General features: G+C 41.1%; 1 protein-coding gene across 2 annotated transcripts in view; it reads left to right on the forward strand.

The window, feature by feature from the left end:
- Dtn (transmembrane protein 132C dtn) overlaps window positions 1-24828 on the forward strand; it is an 86110-nt gene that overhangs the window by 4889 nt on the left and 56393 nt on the right. The gene's annotated exons all lie outside the window — the stretch shown is intronic.

Raw genomic sequence — 24828 nt, forward strand, 5'->3', positions numbered from 1 at the left:
GACGGTAACATTCACGATTTAATACGCCGATGATGCGACGCGAGGAGAAAAATGATGGTGCAGCGCAAAAGAGGCACACGGGACTTTTATAGAATAAACCACGGGATGGTAGGCGCCATTCCACTATTCCACCGTGCGGAGTCCGGCAGGCATTCATAGTCGTCGCAGGGAATCACGGCATGATGCCAGATGGCTGGCATTCTCTGTGACGTGTAGGAGAGGGATCAGGGAACTTCTCTTTCTTCCTTTTCTGTTCTTCGTCCCTTATTCCTGTCCTGTTCTTCGGACGATCCCAGGTTTACTCTCCCCAATCTCTCGCTCTTTGTCTCTCTCTCTCGGTTCTTCCCCTCCGGCAAGTTCTACCTATTTATTTGTTCCTTTCTTTCTCTCTTTTTCTTTCTTCCCGTTTCGTTCGGCATATATGTATATAATATCGGTCTTCATTTCGCGTCTTTTTTCGCTTTTTTATGCGTTGTCTCAGAACCGAGCAGTCGGCCACTAGCTACTTCTTTTATGTTTTGAAAGGAGAATGAGGGAAACCAATAGGAAAATCTATTTCTCGTATTTTTCTGCAGGAAGATAAAATCATTGCATTGATATTTTCCATATCACTGGGCGCGGTGATAGCGTAATTTGTAAAACAGAACAGTGTAATGTCATATGTATATACATATTTTTTTTTTTTTGTTACAATTCGCTCCCGGAGCTGTTTGGAATTTGTTAGAAAAGAAAGATGTAAAATTAAAAAACAGGCTTTACTGTTTTTGCTCTTCACCACTGTTTAAAATAGTATGATATAAATAATAGTCGGTCGTATGAATAAAATAACTTATCTCGAAATCTGTTTCTGTAATTTTTCGAATATCTAATACGCGCGTATAATATTTTGGAGACGATAAAAGCACTTTTAGGACCGAATTTAATTATAGTGTATTTCGGGCGTTTAATTTTAGACAATTTAAAATGTTCTTCGCTCTTTGCAGCTGCAATTTTCATAAAGTGAGTTGCCACGCAATTAATTTCGCTTCATGTTTTTACAGTCAAGTTTTATTTTATTTTATTTGATTTTTATTTTTTTTTATTTTCCTAGTCACTCTAGTTCTGTTGTTAGCATCGAATGTTTCCGGGTGCTAGTACTCGGAAACATTCGGTGAAACATAACCCAGCTGGGTTATGTTAACTGAGCGAAGTAACTTTTTCTAATGAAGGAAATCGCGGCGTTTCATTAGTTCCGGCCGATCTTTGACGAACCGGAGGGACCGCTGGGGTTTTAAACTCACGGTTGTTGCAGTGTTAAATTAATTCCATTCCATCCCTCGTGTAATATCTCCGACTTTCATTGTCAGCCGCCTCTCGTATTCACACGCGACGTCTCGGGGGAAATATGAAGAGTTATTGAAAACCTCGCCTCATCGAGTTTCAGTAGTGTTTTATAATCCAAATAAAACTATATAATGTCGCTGTTATATTACGCGAAATATTGGTAAATCCGCCGTTTTCGAAGAAACAAGATTTTAATATCTCGTGGAAACGCACAGATTTTATGACTGGCTTAAAAAAAATATTCATATCGATCTAATGATGTACGACTCAGCAGAGTTTTTTTTTTTTTTTTTGGTTTACTTAACAAGATTTATATTTGTATTACTGCTTTTTTTTTTTACTTTTTATTCTCAAATGTGCTGTAAATATTATCGTTTTCCACGCGACGTACGTTAATGCACAGAAATGCAATTTTCGAGCAAGAAAGTTAAAGTCGATAGAAACTTTATAAGCTTTCGTACGAAACGCTCCTTTCTTTCGCGAATTGAGGAATTATGTGACGTAATAAGTCACGATCGCTTATGTAGGGAGAGACTGGATGATGGTGACAGTATCGGTAGATAGATCGCCGTTTCCGTCACGCCGGCAACCTCGATGAGATATGGCTCTCGACGATAGGTTTCGTCGAGCACGTACATCCATTCTACGACACGACGTAGCGGATTTTTTCTTTTTTTTTTTTTTTGAGAGGAAGGGAGGCGCTGATAGATTGAAACACACGCATGTACGTTCATTCCGGACTGGGAAGTGCGATCATCCATCGCGCGCGAGGCTCTCCCATTGCTTTCTCCTGTGGAATCCTTGTGAACGACACCCGGGTAATGCCCGTTACGTGTTCATGTCTCACGGCCGCTTCGTGTCCCCGGTCGCAGTGAGAAGTGATTTAATCCTTTGGGGAAGTACTGCCGTGCTCTAACGTTGCGTCGTGTCGGCCGGCTCAAGTTTTCGCAGAGTATCGATTTGATCGCGTAGTTATAATCGGTATAATTTTGAAAGAAAGAAAGAAAGAAAGAAAGAAAATTTATTTAAAACGAAAGAATATATATATTCTTTTTATTATCACGTAAAGAAAAAAATCGCGGGTTTTTAAAAAACTCCCGAAAAGAGTTAACGTTTAGTATATGTACTACACGTACATTAAACGGACAGGAACGCGTTTATCTTTGCGGGAAAATACAATCCGACGTAATTTTTCCAATATATTTTATCGGCTGTCGTAACAAAGATAAACATTACGCTCGACCGGCGATATCTTCCGCATACAATAATCCCGCGAAATTCACGAGGAAATCGAACGTGTATCGCGGATCCATAATCGGCTCCGCGAATCGGATTTTGCATGCGATCGAGGAAGCGCGACGAGATATATTCCACGCGTCTTTTGGCGCTCTCTCGTCTGGGAATGATTCAAGTTCATTCTCATCACTTGAGGGTGGATAAGCGTACGCTCGCAGTCGTGTTTTACGTCGCCTCGCGATAAACTCAGACTTGTTTGTGTAAAATGACGAGCGTCGCGTCGCGTCGCTTCTCAACGTCGGCGAGAAATATCCCGTTTCTGAGAAATCGCCTCATTTTACCGTATAATCGTTATTGCACTCTTTTTATTTTCTCGTGTTAAATTGTTAGATTAATAATTCCCATTCATACCGACTCGATGTAGCGAGAGTCAGTCGTTTCATTGTATCTCGCTGTACATTTCTCGTGCTGCACGCGGCTTATTATTATTAAGCTGCGTTTCTCGGTTCCATTTTCACGTTTCTAAGTTTTTAATAATCAAGATCGTTATTGCAAAACGCAATAGTTCTTTTTTTTTTTTTTTAAGAGGTACTTTGTAGTTAACTCCGCGAAGAACACCTCTCAAAAGACGACCACAAACAATTTTAATATACATACGTATTTTTTGCTTGACTTACGCAATCGTTAATAATATCCAGCAAACAAATTAAGAACTTTGCATTATGGTGTATTGAGCTGAAATAGCGAAATAATCGAGGAGTCGCGTTCTCAAAGGGATATCATGTATGAACGCGCTAACAATGCTATTATTTGATTCATCTCGCGCAGTTTATACTCCATTGAGTCTATATCGGGGAATGACGTTTCTATCGCATCCACGTTCTTTTTATTACTTTATCGACACACAGCGCAGTCCATTCGCGTATGTAAATAACGTTATTCGATAATACTACATGAATTAATTAATGAGCCCACGTGACGTAACGTATAAGTTTCTAAAACAGTCATAAAAATTTTTTTTTTTTTCTCTGCAACGAGATACGCTTAATGGAAATTTTTTATCAATGTTATTATTAAAGCGATATTGCGTTTTACAATTGGATGTTACAGTTGTTAAATATTGTACAGTCACGTTTTTTTTTTTAATATTTTTCAAAAAATTGCTTTATTATCTTATGTTTTTCGCCGTATGACTCTTAGGAAGAGAATGGAATTTTTAATTTCAAGACGAAATACATAATTCGTTCAAGATGTATCCAGCGAGAGATAATTAAGAAAGTTATTTGACGAGGAATTTTATGTACACTTCCTACAATAACTTCATCGTTACATCGAGACGCGAAAATTAAAGTATTCCATCTAAATTTTTAGCTCTACGAATTAGAGCCTTTATTTACGTCGCAGGCGGAGAGAACACGGCGCATCGGGGGGTTCCTTAGCGAGATCAATCTCCGATATTGATTAGGCCGCGCATAATTAGGTATATTGCGCCTTCGGTGTCGCTTTAAACGGTTATGCAAAGCATAATCTTATATCCCGAGATTATCCGGTATTGTCCCATATATTTTCGAGAACGTCGCATTGCCGTGATAACGTATATACGCCACTAATACAGCGCGTCGGTTATTTCATTATTCGTACAGAGGATATTTCATACTTGACTTTCGTGCGCGCGCGATCCCGGAATTCTCATTACCCTTCCGTGGCGCGGGCACATTCATCAGGTGTCAAATAAAATTCACCAGGCTCTCCGTTACTTAAAGTTTAACAAAGATCTACTCTCGAAGCAGGTACACGACACTCTTATTTCACTGGTGTATCGCCATTTTCCGCCTCTCCCCCTTCATTTTCTCATGACTGTCGGGGCGTATTAAAGTGCCGCAGACCGGAAGCACGCGTTGCCGCGGCCTTATCTTAGTCGTGCTTTATCTCTTCGATAAGTCGCATCAACTCTCACCTGTGCACGAGACTTATGATCGTCAATGTTTCACGGTAGTCAGTCGCGTAAGATATACCTTTGTGCTTGCGCGAGAATATGATCGAGATTTCATCTAACTTTTAAGATAATTGCGCGCATGCTTCTGTCTATTAGTCACTTTCAAGCTGAGAGGGTGCGGGCCTTTAGAAACTCAAAAGCGAGCTTTCGGCGCGAACAAACCGTGAAACGTGAAAATAATTGCGAAATAGTTTCGTCCTGGCGCTCGCGGGATACGTAAACTCCTCTCGCGTAAACTTTGCGCCGGCAGTTTCTATAAGTCAACGCGGCTCGATGACAGGTGACAATAATTAAAATTCGCTTGGCGTCAAATTGAATTACTGTTGTTCCTGTAAGTTTCGTTGAAAGAACTAGTGTTTGATAAAAGTGAGACATTTCTGTTACCGTCGAAAAAATATTAAGGTTAATTAATATTATATAAATTGTTAGTCTCGTGATTTTTAAAGATTATCTATTACTATAATTAAATACTTGTAGAGTACGCTGGAATTTATTTTTAACAGTGTATCTTTTTTTTATTTTCGAAAGTTGTAGAGATGTGTCTTAACTTAAAATTAAAAAAAAATATATGTACATATATTCTACGTTTTCACGCTTCTAATTTTGCTATCGGGGGACATAAGTACAATAACTGAAACGTTGTTTCTCGTAGTCCGTTATTTTCTGGCACATTACATGATCCGAGCGTATTTTTAATTCTCGTAAACTTACTTTCCTCGAGCCCGTATTCCTTTAACGTCTGTAAAATTCGCGCATTGCACATACAGACAATGCTGAACGCGGTGTATTTTTCTCAAACTAGAAATTTCTTTCGAGCTTCAATTACATATTTTCTCGACGAAAATTTAATTATTCTATTATCATAATGTTTGCTTTTTAATAAGATATCTAAACAATTGTTTGGAAAAAATACTTTTAATTAACGCAAACTAGACTTATTAAAAATCAAGTTTATCAAATAGGATGTAATTGACAATTTGACAAGTATTCACTTTACGCAATCATACGTATAATAATTGAAAAAAAAAATCAACAATGTACTAATAAAATTTAAACAGAGGAAAAAGAAAAAAAAAAGAGTATGAGAGGAGTTTTATACAAATACACTAGATATCCGGGAAAACAATCACTGTTCGCGTTAATCGAATATGTTTTGTTCAACACTGAGCGAGGATAAACGTGCTATGCCTGGGCATCCCCTGCATACAGAAAAATATTGGAGTAGCTCGATCGACCGGCCGTTTACCCGACAACGCGTTCATGGTCCAGGTTCGGTGGTGGCAATTCTTAAGATTTCGAGGTGCGTGAGATGGGTCGTCCTGGAAACCTAGTGGTGGAGAGGGTTACTCTTCTCTTTTCTCTCTCTCTATCTCTCTCGTTCACTCTTTCTCTCTTATTCTCTTATTCTCTCTTTCTCATGCAAGCTACATCGACCGTCGTAACGAGGTGTGCGCGCGATGTGAAATGGGTTGAGGACGCAGGTTAAAGGGGAAAAGGGGGGGTCATTCCTCTCGGATCGGAATCGCGAATCTTTCCTCCCTCTCTTCACCCCTGCATTATTCTCTATACGTAGTGCAGAGAGCAGGTGTTCCGTCGCGGGGTATGCGCTTTGTCGTTTCTCTTTTTACTGCTACCTGCACAAAGCGCGGCTGCCACAGCTTTATGCGAATTCCACCCACCCTTTCGCCCACTCGTGTTCTTGATGGTTCCTTCACTCCGACATTCCGCTCGTGCGGTTGATATTACCCTATCACGCGCCAGGAATATGACTTCCTTTAGATTTTCCCGTCGTGGTTAACGCACTCCGATGTGCGCACGATCAACTATATTTATACCATATCGTCAACTTACGTTTGCGTACTGCACGGCGATTTATGTTCAATTTGATTAAAGGTTTCTTTATCTATTTTTTTTTTAATTTTTTTTTTTTAATAAATAATTATTCGTAGAACGAGTTTGTGTCGTCACATAGTGCGGGGTTAGTCTCGCCACGGTTTGACCAGCTTGTTGTTGTATTAAAACCGCTTGCTTAATCGACCTGTAAAATACTGATTGTGAGACCGATGCGCGATCCGTGTATCTCGATATGCTAGGGTGCACCTGTAAAACAATAAATTTATCACAGTCGCGCGCCCCCGTCAACGTACAATATACTTCGATGCCGTGTGTAAAAATATAGTTCTTCCCCGCAGGTATAGATAGTTACATGTAGATGTGATCGAGCTTTGATTATTTTGTTCGTAGATAAACCAAAAAAAAAAAAAAAAAAAAAAAAAATACATTGAGTAAAACATAAAATTGCGAGGTAAATAGGGCGATAGTAAAAAATTTGGTTTAGTTTCCAATATTGCCGTTTCAATACGAAGGTAGAACGCGAAAAGGACTTTGGTTTTGTAAAACTGAAAATCGAAAAAACTTTTGATGGGCATGCTGCGATGTAAAGCCGCGAAGATAAAACCACGATTAAAATTTGAAAAAGAAGTGTATTACAAAATATGAAATATTAAAAGAATTCGCAGGGATATTGCGACTCGAAGTAGATTTTATCAGAAGATTGAAAATAATTTTGTAGAAAATTTTCACGCGGAGATTCTTTATAAATCGGCGCGAAAAGTTAATTTTAACGTAGAAGTTTGTTGCAAGTATTAATAGTAACTTTACTAGTACGGGGATATCTCTGATGCTGGACACTAGCGATATGTATTGTCGTATCAATATCGCTGTTACAATATTGATACAATAATAGTCCAAGACTGGACATGTAGTATCGAATCAGCGTTGGTCCGTGCAGTATTATCACAATACTAAAATCTTGTAGCATTGGCAGAATTCGTTGTACTAATATTGATCCGTATCAATAACGAAATGATAACAGCGGCTTAGCGGAAACGCACGTCGATTCTGGGACATCCCAGGATACTTCTCGTGTACTCTATTTTAATACAAAACAATGCGCGAGTAATAGAACTGCGGAGGAGATTGGAAAAATATCGATAGTTAACTGGTTAGAAGGGAAAAAAAAGAAAAAAATAAATAAAAAAAATAGAAGCGCGAACGGCGACGAAAAGAGACGGGGGAGAAAGCGATAGGACGAATTCCAATTTTAGTTTCCAATTTTGGCGTTCCGTATAACGCTTTTCAAGCCGCCGGGCGGCGCAGAGAGCAGCGCGCGAAGCTGCACTGCGAAAGAATGCATCTCGTGTTCGCGTCTGCGACGCGACGGCTGTGAAATTGCACGACGCTACCACTCCCGTCGTCGGGAACGTGCGGAAGGACACCACGTACTTCCTCCTGTCGCAAATCCTCGCGTAAGGCACGGGCGCGGGTATCGCCCACCCCCTCAAGTACGAAAAAGAAGGTGATTCGCACTCGCGATGGCAACGAACTGCTCGATTGCTCGCTCACGTTTGTTGGATTCGGTTTAATTTCGCGGAACGATTGGTTCGAGCAGCCAACGACCGAAAGAACGTCGCGATACTTGGTGTCGATTGGCCAGGGGAAAATCATTTCGGATTTTTTGGAACCCCAAGTCGGCGTTGTACTTAATAATTTGTTCAATTAAAGTTGTGTACCTTTGCATATTTGATTCAATTTTTTTTTTATGCTACATATGAAAATGATTAAAAAAAAATTCTTAGTTTTTAATGAAAAGCTGATACGGCGAGATTAATTCTCTTTTTTTTTTTTTTTTTTTTTTTTTTGTAACTTTGGCGTTAAATTTATATTTAACGAAATAGTAATGAAGGAAAATAATATTGCTTTTCGTCAATCTACCTCCGTGCGACTTAAATTTCACGTCTAAGGCGAAGAATTCGTCACGAAAATCGTAGTCAGCCATCGATCGCACTAAACAGCGCGAACCTTATATTTAACGCGGCGTTCCGTTCTTTCGCGAAGTAGAATCGTAGGGAATATATACGTCTGGGAATAAAATTCTTGTCGGCCGACGACTTATCTCCGGCTCTTATCGATCTGCCGTCCAAAGAGATCTATATATCCCAACGTGCACTTCTCGACAACGTTGTGCTTCTTGGCTCCCGAAGTATTGGCAGGGGAAGTACAGACTCTTGCTCTCCGAGAAATGTCCCTTCCGTGAGAAAAAGTGTAGAAGGATGATCACTTTGAACGAAAATTTATCTATTTTTAACAGTGAGGAAGAACACCCTTTGAGATTCGGCAAAAAGAAAAAAAAAAGAAAATTGTCTAGAAAAATCGTCAACGCTAATCTTAGATACGTAGAGTAGCACATGCATCTGATTGATTAATCGACAAGTTAGATACTTTAAAGTAATTAATTTCGCAGCTAATTTTAGTCAGGGTTTAATTTTTTTTTTCAATCTAAGCGTTTATTGTCAATGCCTTAACCGTTAGAGTGACGGTATTCTTTGCAATCTCGCCGTTTGAATTTACAATCGAGAAATGTACGCTCGATGCAGGCCGCGCATTGAACGATTGTCAAAACTTTGATTGACAATAAATATTGATCGTCCGATAGGATTCTGTAGGGTGTATGCAGTTGACGCACATCGCGGCCGTCTGGTTACAAACGAATCTGGGTCGTAGCGACGGGGACGAGGGATCGACTAGCTGGCTATTACCGCGAGCCGCGTGTGCGGCATAAGTTTCGCTACGTTTTAAACGAGACTTGGAAGTATCCCGAACGACGAACCGGAGTCGTCGGCGGATTCGTCGGCGGAAAGCCGTACGGGAGTTAGAACCGCACTGTCGTTTCAATCTGTACGATCCAAAATGGGCGGGTTGAATGGGAGTGCTCCTTTCGCGTGCTCGATGCAAGTGCGCAATGAAATTCAAGAAATATTTCGTTCGACTTTGCCGCAGCGGTTGCAATAAACATGAAGCGGATCCCGTAATTTCCGCGGGCTCATTTAAATGTGAATTACTTTGTTTTATGACCTTATGTATATTTATCATGGGGTTGGCTTCATATGATTTAAAAATTCAAATTTCGAAGCCAGAAAGAGTGGACTAATTTTTATGTATATACGCATTAGAATATAATACGCTGAACATTGGTATTAAAAAGAAAAAAAAATAATAGTAAAAAAAATATTATGCGATAGTTTTATTTAGATTCAGTTATACCATGTGGTATTTTAAATAATGTAAAACGTATCTTGAAAAGGAAGGAGGGCGCTCGCATATTTATTTCGCTTAGAAATATTTAATTTATCGGAGCAAGATGTGGAAGTTTATGAACATGAATATAAAAATACTGCGAACCGCTGAATACTTTTGTACGTAAAACGTCTCTGTTTCCGCGCTTTGATCTTACAAACGTCCCAGCAAAGCAATTTTGCGACATTTCGTGCGGACGGATATTTTGAATAAAAAATAATATTTTTGTTGGTTTAATTCGGCAAGAGGAGAAGGGGAGGAGGAGAAAAAAATATTTGCGTAAACGTGCGCGATTCGTGCGGGAGCATAAGTAACATATATTCGCTGTCGCGCGACATGAAAACAACACCCGGTTCGCAGGACCGAAATAATATCTCGCTCGAAACGGGTTTGCGAGCCGCGCGTACGGGAAAAGTCCACCTCAGTTTAGCTCAGTTTTTCGGTCCGAGGGGGGGAAAAAAAAGGTGGGAAAAAGCGTATTACGGTTGCGTGTACTCGTAATATCGCGATGTAGTTGCCGTTGCCGCAGCTGGCAACTTGGTCGGGACTTGGCCCTTCGGCGATAGCAGGCAGCGTAGTTCGCGGTTTCGGACGTGGTTCCAAACGGTCTGGTTCCCACGGGGTACAAGTGTGTTGTACGCTCCGCGCTCGGTGCCCAATAAATATCTGTCGATCGCGTATAAACTTGGACGTTCCCGGTGCAGCGGAGCGCACGGCGTTAGGTAGGAATTGGAGAGCTTCCGGATCTGCGGTCGCGGTAACGCTCCAAGGAACGGACATTTCCAACCGAGGGAGCCGCCGGGATCTTTCGCAAAAACTCGCGTAAACGCCCGCGCCGCACGCCCGCTGATCGATTTGTTGCGTTCGTTTATATATGTGCGGTCCCGGAGAGGTGAATCAACGCGCGCGCGAGAGAGAGATTTTATCCGAAACAGACGTCCGTTTGTTAAAACCGAGCTGTAGTAACGCGAGAAATCCGCTAGACCCTCCTCGCACCGGTCCATCATTCGTTGCGTTTTGCCGCACCGTTCGGTTGCGATAGCTCGTGCGAACAAAGCAGAGCAAATGCTCGCCAGGTATAGAAGCGAAAATACTCTCTTTAAAGTAAAAATATCGCTCGGTGTGCGCTCCATATGAATAATATCTCACTCGATTTTTTTCTCTGTCTTCTTCTTCATTTTTTTTTTTTTTCTTTTTTTACTGCGAAACATTTGCTCAAAATATTTCGAAATATTTGATTGCAAGCTTTGTCATTGTCATTTAAAACGACAAGCTTATTAGCACCTCGCGAGATTTGAAACTACAAAAGTCACATAATGTTCCTTTGTTTTAGTTTTCTATTTTTGACCAATCATGTTTAAATTATTAAAATTAATATTCAATTTTTGCCAAAGCAGAATTATCTCTGATATTTTCTTCCGACCAATAACTAATCGAACACATCGGTTTTACTGAAATGAAATATGAGGGCGGAACGGGGGTACATAGTCGCGATACTCGCTTGTGGAAACTGATTCGCCGCGAAGGGGTAAAGAATCGCGAAAGGTAGCTGCCGATAGCACGTTCTGCATGGCGTTTTGACGTAAAGCGGTACGCGCGATTTCCGTGACACGAGCACTCTCGTCGGGGGGTCAAAGTGGTATCCCGGGGTAAGCGCAGCTATGAAAGCACCATGTCGACAGCAGCGTGGCTCCTGCGGTTCGGAACGCGTTCAGACCGACCTGTGTATGTATGTACGACGAGAAGCAGATATGGCGTTTGCTTGCGGCGACGGCGACCAGCGTACGTGACCTCGGCGTGGTGTGCGTATAGTATATGTGAGGACTGAGGGGAGGATATCGAGAGGGAGTCACGTACGCTAACCGCCGTCGCCGCGGCAAACGCTATACCTGCCTCACAGGGTGCACCTGTACACACGAGCCTTGTCCGACGTTAACTCAGTTAGCCGCCACACCGCGCTCACCGGTGATACGAATTACCGTCTACCCCTACGGGCGGGACATTCCATAGACGTGCATGGCGTGTGTATTACCTCGTTACCGCGCGTTTCCCAAAGTTACACGGCGAGCCGCGACACGGGGCGAAACACACGTCTGCTCGGCCGGCGGGCTTGATTTCATCCCGCTTGCTTATTAACGACGACGTTCGCTTTTAATTGACACCAACAGCGCCGAGCGAGCGATACTCCCTCCGTTAATCCGCGCCTCTGCGAAAATACCATGCGGCCGTGAGCCAGCGTGCGTATCGAGTTCAATTAGATCCTCATCGATAATCACTTAATTACGGACATTGGAAACGAAGCACTTCTCTTCTAAATTCCATTTTACCCGAGGACAATTACTAAATAGTTGCACGTTGGTGGATAGTTAATTGCCACTTAATTCGGAAAACAGAATGAATTACAAACTATAATTATTCCGAGTAGCTTTTAATTTAGTATCAATTTTATAGACTTGTTTGCGTGATGATTTTAGATCATGTTACTACTTTTTTTTAAATCGATGATTTCTTTATTTCTCAATTTTTAATTTCTAAATTTTTAACGATACTTGAAAATTAAATTGCGCTCGAGTCTCTCATTAATCTAGATTGAAAGACAAGTGGAAATATATACGGGAGATCTTTCACGTGTCGCTTTATATCACGCATGAGCCATTTTACATATATTATACGCCGCTATACGGCGGAGTATCTCCTGTTTTCGGCGTTGCCCGAGCACCGTGCACTACGGCCGGAGGATTGCAAAGTAATAGCCGCCTTACGGTGACAAGAGCCCGGCGATTGTCTGGCTTAAATTAACACAAGAATAATCCGTCCCTACGTCGGTCTAGCACCGGAATTTCCGCGCCGCGAGATACTTCCTGAGATTCCGTGTCTCGCGAGATGTTTCCTGCGCGCCCCCATAGCTTTGTATAATATATTAATGCGGTATAATTGCATTAGAAAATTTCATGAATATCTCAGCCGGCGATTAGACCGGTTGAAAGTCCGCATAATTGAAGCGCGCCGTTAAAGTTGAATAATTTTTTTTTTTCTTTTATCCCACCCGATTTTATCCGTCCATCGGGGAATTTAAATGCAGCGTCCATGCTCGCGGCGATTAACGCATTTATCTTCGGATACAAGAACTATAATAATCGAGATCGTAATTGAGGTACCGCCGGCGCAGAATGAGTTTGCGGATCAGATGGTGTTGCAGCATCCGAACGATCCCCGTGGATGTGCGCTGGGTGTGTGGATTACCTCGTTACCGCGTTTCCAAAGTTACACCGTATGCCTCGCGCGCTGCCGCCGCTGACTTGGATTCATCGCGCGAATCCAATGGTTACGTTTAATTAACGGTTACTGCCGGCGCGCGGTAAACGCTTCGTTCGAATTTCCGGACGCCGTTAGTCTTTGTTACGCCGTGAATCTCGCCGCAGTAAGTTCTCAATCCTTATCGAATCTAAAGCGAACTTGCCCGATATATTACCACCCGCGCGGGAGCGAGATAGAACGTAACCCAGTCGTGGACTACAATTATTGGAAACATTAAACCGCACCGGGGGAATTACAATTAATCAATTATCGGTTCGTGCCCGTTGGGTTAATAAAATTCTAACGAACGCCGGTAAGTAGATCGCGACGAGGCTTAATATGCCGAGTTAATTGAGACCGTTTAGCGAATAGAACGCGACGCTAATGATCGTTTAGTAATAAATGACGTGTTTTCGCGTAAGAATAACGACCGAAACCTGTCGAGATCTGCGCGCAGAAAACATCTTTAGAACCGGAACGTAGAAAGACCACGTGCATTTTCAATAGGGCTCGCGCAAACACTTCTCGTTCGCACTTCTCATTTTGTTTTTTTTTTTTTTTTTTTTTTGCGCTTCTGTTAGTGAAGTGTGTTCCTTCAAAGCTTTCGTTCGAAGGTGTTTTTTAAAAGGGCGGGTGCTCTTAATTTTATTTCTCAAGTAACGCACTGGCAGAAAAAGCAGAAGCGCTCCGCCGAACGTCTTTCTCGACGGTCGATTAATATAATGGGAAAATAAGTCGGGCGACACACTTCTTTTTGCTCCTCGCCAATTTTCGGCGAAGACTCTCATCACGAAAAGGCGCGTGGCATGTATCTTCTTGCGACAGGCTAAATTACGGCGGGGCATTGGCGCGACGGTAGCAAAGTAATAGCTACCATAATGACGGGAGACGGTCCCTCGGCGACCGAGACGAGAGCAAGCTCTTCGTAGTCTGTGTTCGGTGCTTTCACAACCACCGGTATAAAGGAAGCGCGCAAGAAAATGCACTATCGACTTCTTTTTAAGAGAGGTCTTCCTAATATGTATACTTAAAAATTGGTATTACCCTCGAATCGAATTTACCTTCCGCGAAATGATGCTTTGTTATTATCTATTTATGTAAAGGAAATTTTTTTTTTCTTTTTGTTTTTTTTTTTTTGGTTTTTTCTTTTTTTAATGCATGTACATTTTACCAATGAGACCAAAAGAGCTTTCGGAAAAATGAATTCGTCACTGTCGAACGTGGAATATTTTTTTCTACACCTGTTACGGCTGAAGCATAATGGGATAGATACGCCCACGAAAATTGATTACGCGACGTTCGTGCATGAGCACTCGCGATGAGCGTCACAGCGCGCTACTCCATTCTCATCGGAGGGCGAAAACGAGTGGCTGACGCTACACGAATCGAGGAAGTGTCGACGTCATCCTACTCAGACTTCCTCTTTGTCGTACTCTCTTTTATCTTCCTCGCGCCCCTTCACCTCGAGTCTCTTCCGCGAGAATTTTTTTTTAATATTTTTTTTTATAACGTCTATTCAAATGCAGTTACTCTCTATCAATGAGTAATTTATTAAAAAGAAGCAGAGGTATTAAAAAGGTCTTTTCTTTTAGGAAATGACGCGGCCGCGTCGCGGTAATTGATCTATTAAAAGTATTAATACAGATGTGTGATTACGTGAATGAGCGTTCAGACGTCACGGGTTTTCTATATAACTATTCTCTCCTTGTCTCTTTGTTAATATATTCCACGAAATCGTTGGCATGGAGAGGGCGTTAAACTTGCGCGAGAGACGATCCAGCAGATTTGGCGTTAGCACTTTGAGGCTTTGGTAACTCGCGATATTGATGCTGCAGCCGTTTGTATTCGGAACTTGGCCGATCTAATTTCCATAAGGATCTTAATTCCACAATCACGTTATATGGCTTCCTACAGAAGCCGAAGTTTATTTGGCTCTGCAATGACCGCTTCTTCAGGTAAACGTTATATACGATATTCTACGCGCTCCGTCATTTACATACATGGTAAATATTTGTCCGCAAAAATTGCCAATGTAGTCAAAACCGCGTAAAAAAAAATTAATTTAACGATACCGAAGTCGGAAATATTAACGGATATTAAATTAGACTTTTTACGAGCGACGTAACGTTTATCCGCGCAAGTGTTCGCGCAAATGGCCAAGTAATTGTTCGGGCAAAAAGGAAAAGCCCTTCCCGATCGGATCAAGCAATCCGCGCGCGCGGATGGTGGAACTTTCGCTTTTTATTAGCAAGCCATTGGCTTTTTTGCATTACGCCGGGCGAGCTTGCAAAGCGGAGGGGCTCGCTAAAAATAGAAAAAAATAAAAAAAAAAGTACGACTGCGGGCGCGTCCTGTGGGGATATGCATGTTTTTCGCGATCGCGCTGCTGCGCCGGCAGAAAACCGTGCGCGGCCACGCGTTGTCGTACAAGCCGCAAATGGGTGAATCTGAATAAAGCGGAATGGTGGCGGACGGATTCCCCCGAGTGACACTAAAACAGCTGGCATGCGATAAAATTCTTGTTGGTCTGAGCGCTCCGGTGAATCGTTATCGTAAAATCCGGAGAATCCGCGTCTCTGTGCCCTTAATACGCGTATAGGCACGCATTTCCGCCAGCCGGATGGAATTCGACGACACGTATATGTATGCCGAGGCTAGAGGCATTCGGAAATATTACACAGCGACATTCGTTAAGAAGCGTCGCCATAAAGTCGCTCGACTATTTCGAAACTTCGCGGCGGCACGCGTTTTATGCGTGCGCGTTCAACGCGATGTATAATAGCCGCTTTGTAACAGCGCAAACTGTATAAATGATGGCAATTTGTGCTCGATAGTTTTCCCGGAACATCGCGCTCTCATTTGCGCTCTCATTACGCGTGAAAAAAAAAAATAATAATATAAAATGAAATAAAATGTTGCTTGTGATTTATGACCGAAAATTCAACGTTCATTATTTATTAGAATAATCGCGGAGCAAAACGGTAGTAGTCTAATTTTTTAACAGCGTGCTTCCAATTGGGAAAAATAATGAGTTGAAAATTATGAAAATTATTTTGTTAAATTTGCACAAGCCCAGTACGTTTATTTCGCATGTATTTCGTAAAAATGGAAAACGCGTTTGCTGTGCAATATAATTGTACGTTAATGATTTCGTTATACCCTCATGTTCTTGAAAAGTAACACGAACGCGTTTCAAAATCTACAACCGGAAGAAAGTCGAACGTATAACTTGATACTTCGGACAAATACTTTATATATGACGAGCGTTCGAGCCCCTCTTTGAGCTTGCGACTCGACATTTTAATACATTCACTGTTTATAAAACTCACATATATGTGATATATATGCATACACACAAAATGTCCTCATGTTTTATTCTACAGAAACTTACTTCCGCTTTCCATCGAATAAAGTAAATGTTATGTTAATATTGCGCGTGCACGAGTAAGGCATTCGAGCGATGATGGCGGAGGCAAAATGATTTTAAAGCCACGTACTCGACTTACATAAACTCCTCCGTGTATACGCAGCGATAAATTGCATTCTTTTTTATTTTTATTTTTTTTAATATAGTTTTTATATTATTAATTTTGTTTTTAATATGTAATATTGAAAAATATTTTTTGGCGTGCTTATTCGCGTATTATCTCTCGCGCTTGGGGCAAATCGGAAATCCTGACAGTGGAATAAAATATGTCGTCGATTTTGCGAACATTTTATTATACATCTTCCGTCACGATTTATTCGATAAATATAATAAAAGGAAATATTAGGAGCAAGACCGTTATTATTCGCGTGTCGTTCGAAAATTTTTTTTTTTGCCCGCAATATAAATGTAAACACATTTCTATTTCGAAGATTGATGTATTTTGCATTTTTGTCACTTCTATCGAATTCGAGAGAGGTAAGGAGGCCGTGTTATCGAGTAATGCACCGTCGCATTGCAATTTTGTCGCGTCATAACGGATTAGGCGTGCTCCGTGGTTCTGGAATTGCAGTTTTCTATCATGCGGTTTGAAACACGGAAGTTGCTCGGTTCTGACGCAGCAACTCGTGCGTTTCGTGTATATGTCGTATGTATAGATTATGAGTCGCACACACGTAGAAACAGGTTGAAGAAAATAAAGAAAATAAGAGAGAGAAACGGAGAGAGAAAGAGAGAGAAAAGGAAAAAAAAATAGACGTAGACGAAAAGTCGGATATACCCTTCTTTCTTCTAAGTTTTACGAGCTGATAGTAAATACATGCACGGAATAACGTGTATGTATTATATATTACGCCACCGTAGCGCGTTATGGTCACGCGTTCAATAATTGAATGGCGCAACTTATGCGAAATCGACTCCGAAGCTAGAATCCAATGCTATTTCCAAGCGTTACCCGAATGTGAACCGTGTAACGGATAGTAATTGAAGCGCTCCTCTCTAATCGGTAGCTTATCGAGAAGGGCTATTAGACTGTGCTTACGTAAATTAACGTGGCGCATACGGATGCGAACATTTTTGACAATTAACAGTTACATATAAATTATATAAAAATTATTTAATGCCATAATCTTCGTGAAATTTGACTTGGAATAAAGATTTCGGAATCTGTATCTTTTTTTTTTTTTTTTGTATCAGGGAAGATAATACGTGATTTTTTTTGCTGTAAATTTAGAATTAAAATCGAATTACTTCAATATAAAAGCTACATATATTGTACATTTTGTGGCTTGTACAAATGGATGCAAATGGAAGTGCATGCAAATGGCATGCATTTAATTTTTTTTTATTTTCTCATTTTAGAGATTGCATGGGAGAAATGGTCAATGTGGTGGTAGAATTTTTATCATTGAATCAAAGTTTTTCTAAAGTCAATATATACAAAATTTTGATGTTTTTACAATGAGTAAAAAAAACGACCAGAAGTTGTCGAAGCGGAAATGACATTTTTCTTTAAGTAGAGCCACAAAAAGACAATACATGTGTAATATCGCCAATTATCGCACGTTATCACGCATTATCACGCGTTATCGTACGATATGAACGATCGCCTTTTACCTTGATCACACGCTTGTGCCTCCTGGAGCTCGAGCCGTATAAGAGAAGCGAACGCACGGGTCCGTGCAAGAACCAAGTTTGATATTTAGCCCAGCAAGAAATCGAGCGCAGCGAGTGATTAATCGCGCACTTCGCGACGGAATCCGCCGGCTGGTGCGAGACTCTCACGATCGTTAGGCCAAGGGAGCATCCATTATCGAATTACGGTACACTCGTCGGATTCTTACCCGATCGCACCTGTCGCAACGGCTGTAGCGCAATTAATTTCGCGACGATACGGTGATTTCGTTCGATCATTCGTGAAGCTCTCGGCGCAGCGTGCAGTGAGAGAGTTTAATTTAAACTCTACCTCGATTTCTCCTCTTCTCTCTCTCTCTCTTTTTTTTTCTTTTCTTTTTTCTTTTCTTCTTCTTTTTTTTTTATTTTAGCATAAGCTTGATATGTTTCATAACGAATATTTTAAAACGTAAAAATAAATTTTAAATGACGCAAGAAATAACGTACTATTATTTTGTAAAAACATGAAGGAAAAAAAAAGAAAAAGTACATATGTATATATTCTTGCTTGCGTCAAACGTGTATATTTTAAAAAAGTGCGTGACTCGATGTGCCGCGACGTTTGCACAAATAATCGCGCTGCATTTTGTATTTTGAAATTTTCATATTCGGATTTCTCTGACATCTGGGCCGAATCCGCTCGCATCCTGCGAGCATAATTTCGCCCCTGTGTCGGTGTCTCAAATACGCATTTGTATGCACGCGCATTCGTGTGAGCTGATCGTGGTTGTGACGCAAATCCGCCCGGCGTCGTTCTTGATTCGCGATGCCCGGGTTTCTACGCCCCGACATTTCGTTCATACATTTGCACATGCAACGCGACATCTGTCCAATATCTGGTGACAATCCACAGAGTCTTTTCCCCCTCGGTTGCTTCTGTTTCTCTTTCTCTCGGTCTCTGCCTCTCTGCCACATTTCCACTTGATTTATAACGCGAATCTAAACGAGAGCGCGGACGTACTACATACACCTATTACATACGTGAAACGTGTTACATGGCAATGCGGTGCGCAAAATTCGCCACTTCTTAACGAGGAAACAATGCCCGTTCTTTGCACCGCGCTTGAGATCGATTACTTAATTCAATTACGTCTGACATTATCAATTCGAAAGTAAAATTACACCGCAGGATTTAAAATATACCTACCTCTGATTTTCTAATCGTGAATAGCGAAAGGGATCGTCTGTTTACTTCTTCATTAAATAAAAGTATTTAAATGGTAATATATTTATCGCTTAACTGTCACGTGAGGTTTTCAGCTTTCGAACGCTATCGGACTTCGTGATAAAAATATTACACCTACAGCTAACGGTGAAAGAAAAAGGTAGAAACTGGAAACGGATAACCGATGAATAATTCACTTAATTTATTTTCTAGGAAGAGAATAAGAAATAATAAAAAGAAATAAAGAAACGTTAAATTGATGATCTAATTACGATCTCGTACAAAGATCGTGTGCCGAATGTTAGTCCGCGGGTCCATTAAAATTCTTTCTCCGGCATCGCGCGAGTATTTACCCGCGCGACATTCGGGGAGGAGGGCCGGCCGCAATTACCCGAAAGCAATTTTGAAGATTCCGCGTGCGTCCGTGCGAGCACGGCCCGCGTCATTGTGCATGCCGTGTAATGAGTGGATTAAGTTTGTGCACGAGCGTGCGGGGCCCCATGGCTCTTAAATTACGGTGATCCGCCCAGACCTCGTTTCCTTTGCGTTTTCTCCGTCCGCCTTCCCTCGCCGTCTTGTAACGGCCGGCGTCATGCACCTTCGCCTCCGACCTCATTCGGAATCTACATCGGAGCTTGCGAGCTCGTCCGAGTTCGAACTGCTGAATTCCGTGTCTTTCGGCTCTTTCCTCCGGGATGACCGGGCCGCGTTCAACGGAATCGCCCCTTTCTATTTCAGAATTTATTCAATCTGGCTTTCCGAGCCGCGTCGTCCCCGCGCGAGACCTCGCAAAGTCACTTTACAGTTTGGAATTACATTCCGCCCGCGGGGAAGAATGAGATGTAAAAATTTTTTGTAATTGTTGTTGAGTATCGAATCTTAAACGTCAGGTGGTCGAGGGTCGATCTTGCAAATTAGTTTTATCGCGAAATTTATAACAAATGCGCGCGGCTTGCATTTAGTTTTATTGATATATTAATTTTTTTTATATGTATATATAGTTATACGTAGTATCTGTCTATTAATTTAGTTTATTCGGCAGTTTAGAGAAAGTTAGATTGATTCCGAGTCTACTTCACGATAATTGCTACTCGAATTAACTCTGCAGTTTACTTGATGATAGTTAAGAGTTCCCGTGTACTTGATTCTCTTTGCGATCTGCTTTACGATAATGTCCTAAATTGAGAGATACGAGTTCTTTTAATTTTTTATTCGCATTATTGCGACTCGCTAGTTCGCCAATTCGATTAATTTCACAAAAGAAGAACCAGACGAAAGATACTAAACATTGATGTTCAGCGTCAGTCGAGCACTTTAGCACTAAAATTAAAGGAAATTCTCAAAGTGAAGTTAATTATTCTGGCCTATAAACAGCTTAGTGTTGGTTTGCTCGTGTTGGTTTTTTACGTTTCAAGTTTTTCTCTTCGACCGAAATCTAGAGGTGTCTACCCTTTGCGAGCGCAACGATCACAAAGATTCGTCAGTGATGTGTTTGGTACCTATGTTACTTTTATATCGATTTACTCCTTTGAAATTTCGAAACAAAATGTTCGCGCATTCGCTGCACGCTCGTACGCCGAGCGTATACGCACTTTGAGATGTTCCACGAAATGATCGTCACGAAGCTTGCCGGCGATATTTGGTACAAATTGACTTAATTTCGGAGCTACTTTGGACAGATAGGAAGGCAAAGTGGAGTCGGCTGCGCGGCGCTTGCCTCGAGCATTCACGTTGCGAGCTACCCAAATAGTTGACCCCGACTGTCGCGACAGTCAGCGCGGCGAGCTTTGCTACCGTCGGGCACTCCTCTGCGCCTTGAAAATTAAATCAAGCCTCAACGAGGCGTCATTAGGGCGAGACCAGACTCTCGTCTCTCTGACGAGCAATTTGCAGCGCCGCTCGCTTATACAGAGGCGCGAATATACGCGCTACATGCCTCCTCGAATGTTGAAAGTGTTTTTCATTAACGCGCTTTTAGTACTCTCCTCGGGTCAGTGACCTATCCGCGTTAAAAGGATAGAACGGATAGGCCGTCGATATCGACCTACGTGCAAAGCGAGGAGGTGATGAATGCCGACGCGATAAGGATAACGTGACAAATTGTTTCCTTTGTCGGGAAATCGATTTTTACGTTCTCCTGAATTTGTTCTCCTCGCGCGGAGCCCACGTACACCCCGGATTGTGCCCCGCTTTTATCATGCCAGCCTTAGAAATTTCGATGAATAAGCCCTGGCGTACTTTGAAATTAGTATTGGCGCGCGCAAATAGAAAGTTATTATTAAACAGTCAGAAACTTGCATATTGAAATATTCTGTTAATATATTTAATAAATGAATATCTGTAATATGTTCAATTTAACGACGATTTGGGAATTTAAGAGGTGACAGTTGAGCTCGTAATTGGGGAAAAAAACATGTTTGAGCTTGTAATTTTTTTTTCTTTTTTTTCCGGGAAGAATGGAAAAATGGAAAATAACTTAACTTAACCGGAAAATACAATTATAATTATTATAAAAAATTAATATAATTAACCAATGTTTGAATATAATAAACGCTCTGTAATCTCTACTAGTTTATTAGGTATTAAATAACACCCGGGCGCAGAAACCATATTAAGGTACAGCTTAACTTCAGTTAATGCCCAAATAATTTTACTTAGAAACAATTTTTATTTAATTTCTTTTTCTTTCCTCAATTTAAAAAGAACTAAAGCCGTGCAAAAATGTTTATACTGAAACTCGCATAAAAGTCGAAACGGAATAATAAACGTAAACTCGCGGACTTAAACTTCACATTTTACGGGGTCGGGATTATAATAGGGGAGAGCTTGGGGGCGTCTTGTGCACATTATCGCGAACAATGTATAACCCTTTGTATTATCCATCCGTTGGCGTATTCAGGGCGAGCGCGAGCGTGGCTGAAGAACGCGCGCGGATCAAAGCGTTTCCTTTCGCACGGCATTGTCCTCGCTGTACCTTTGCACCTCTGTGGGCGGGACGGGCAAAAGTGCCTAGTGCTTTGGTGGATTAAAACTCCGGTCGCCGCTCGATCTCACCAGAAAAGAGTTAATAAAGACCGACCGACGGGGCTAGAGCCCGCGACCGGCCCAGTCGATGATACTCGACCTCGGGAAAAAAAAAAAAAAACGATCGGAAACTCAACCGAGAGTTGATTCATATCACGCGTTCGAGCTAGGGTCAATCGGCGATTTATTCCGTATATATGTATATTCTCTGGTCCTCTAACGTGCCGCAGAAAATTCGAGATATCCGAAGCATTGCGGATTATTATCGCGCCAAGTCGCTCGGAAGATATATGTATGTATGTATGAGCCACGTCCTTCAAAGACTGTTATGAAAATCGCGCGGTATTTTATCGCAAAGGCGGTATTTCCGTAACGACGCGGATAATGTAGTTATCGGATATATGAATAATCGAACTTCCGCCTCCTTCCATCATCAAAGATTATTTTTGCTTTTATTTAGTATTCCCCGTGGTGAACTAGCTGGACAGTTTTTCAGGTTAAACGTAGGTGGAGCTAAGCGTGATGTGATGAATTATAAATAGGGTAGATTTTAGAGAACAAAAAGCCTTGGTAGTTTGCCCCTTTTTTGTACTAGATTAGCAATTCTTCGTCAAATTTAGCGAGCTATATATTTAGGATCCGCAAATGATTGATTAATTATTATACTTCCTGAGAGATAATTAACAGGAATTCTATTAAATATACCATATGATTCAGTGGTTATTATTCATGTTATCGGATTGTGAACCAATCGACAAAAACGTTGAAATGCTAAGAATTACTTTTTTTCTTTTTTTCTTTTTATTAGAACTAAAATAATGAAAGTGAGTAAGGTCGCGAAATAAACTTGAAAAAGAATTAAATAGATCAAACTTTTTTTCTTTATTTTTCGATATTTTTTTCAAATACATTTATCTTCAATGGACGTTGAAGGAAATCTAGCGCCATCGGTTCTTAGAAAGAAGGAGAAATCTAATGAAAAATCACATTGCTTGCGATGAGAGCTCCAACATCTTTCTATTAGCACACATACGTGGTTATTCCTCGAGACGAACCACACCAAGTGGTTACACGACTCGTTCCCTCTCTCTCTCTCTCTCTCTCTTTCTCTTCGAGGGAGATTTACTGGACCACCTTATGTCGTAGAGTTAAACGGAGGTCGATGTTGCACAATGCGCTCATGAAGCACGATTCGCTGACACAGCGGGATGAAACTTTCCGCTCGGTAACTGACACGGAGTGTTCATCGTCGTCGTCTTCTTCCATCCCCTCGGTTGCGTTACCACCTGCCTCAACGTTATCTGCCGCGATGCTGATGAGACGTCTGCCCGTCAATTAAGGCTCATTCGAGGAGCAATTAGTGCCACCAATATCGACTGTACGTCTGTGCGAAGCATCCTTCTGAGTTTCTTTCTTTTTTTTTTTTTTTTCGCCCAATAACTATCGAGAGAATTCCCAAACGAGCTTTTAAAGCTTTTTTTCTGTTAACTCTGAAAATATTCTCTTTCTACATTTTAAGATCTCTTTATGGATACTCGTGGATTTTTTAATCAGAAATGTTAATGGGAAAAAAAAGAAAAACGTGAGACTCGATTTAAAGATAATTTTTATTTTATTTTATTTTATTTTTTACTTTTCTTTTGTCATAAAAATCTTATGGTTAATAATTCTTCGCGCAAAGATTCTAAAGTGTTCAATTCTTTATTGCTCTTTTATTTAAAATCTTTACCTCTGCTTTTTAAATCAGTAAACGTAAAATGCTACAATTTCGCATTTAGCCGATAGACGTCGAATTAGATAGGAATCTAATGAATTGCTTCCTGCTGCACGAAACATCAGGGCGAAGTTCTGCGTGTTTACGTTTATTCTCGCGTTGGAGTGATACGTGGAATCGAGTACTCTCGTTTCCGAACAGCTTGGCGCAATAGATTCGCGAATTTCCCACGTGCCCTGAAATGTTTGCCATAGCAATGCGTTGCTATCCGCGCTAAATGATAGTTACGAAGCACGTGTAAACGATAACGCGGGTAAACGGAGTTCTTTTTTTTCTTTTTTTTTTTTTTTTTTTGGTCTATGAAGTTTCCAAGTTCGCCTCACGTGCAATGCCTTGGATTTACGTCCGCATATACCGCAGTGCGCACTTGCAATTAGTAAGAAATATACGTGTTCGAACTTTATTTAAAAAGGCCGCGGGGACTGTACATTTTTTTGAAATATTTTTTACGACCATCTTTTACAAATATTTTTTACAAACCTACTTTGAGATTTAATTGGCGCAGTAAAAGTTTTTTTTTTTTACTTAAAAAAAAAACAGATATATAAATTTCTCGAGTCTAGAAATTCAAACGAGAAACGATCGGAGATTACCTTTTACGGGAACTTTAATTTGTCGGGATATCGTGTTGGATTATTCATATATTTTCGCATAATCTTCTCGAATGGGTTTATCGTGGCCATGCGTAAATCCCAGATGTGCGTATACGCGTTTATCTCGATGCTCGCGAGCTTTTCGCAGATCACGACATTATCGTGATGACGTCGACGTTGCAACGT

The sequence above is a fragment of the Cardiocondyla obscurior genome, linkage group LG02, assembly GCF_019399895.1.
Source record: "Cardiocondyla obscurior isolate alpha-2009 linkage group LG02, Cobs3.1, whole genome shotgun sequence".
Taxonomy (NCBI): Eukaryota; Metazoa; Arthropoda; class Insecta; order Hymenoptera; family Formicidae; genus Cardiocondyla; species Cardiocondyla obscurior.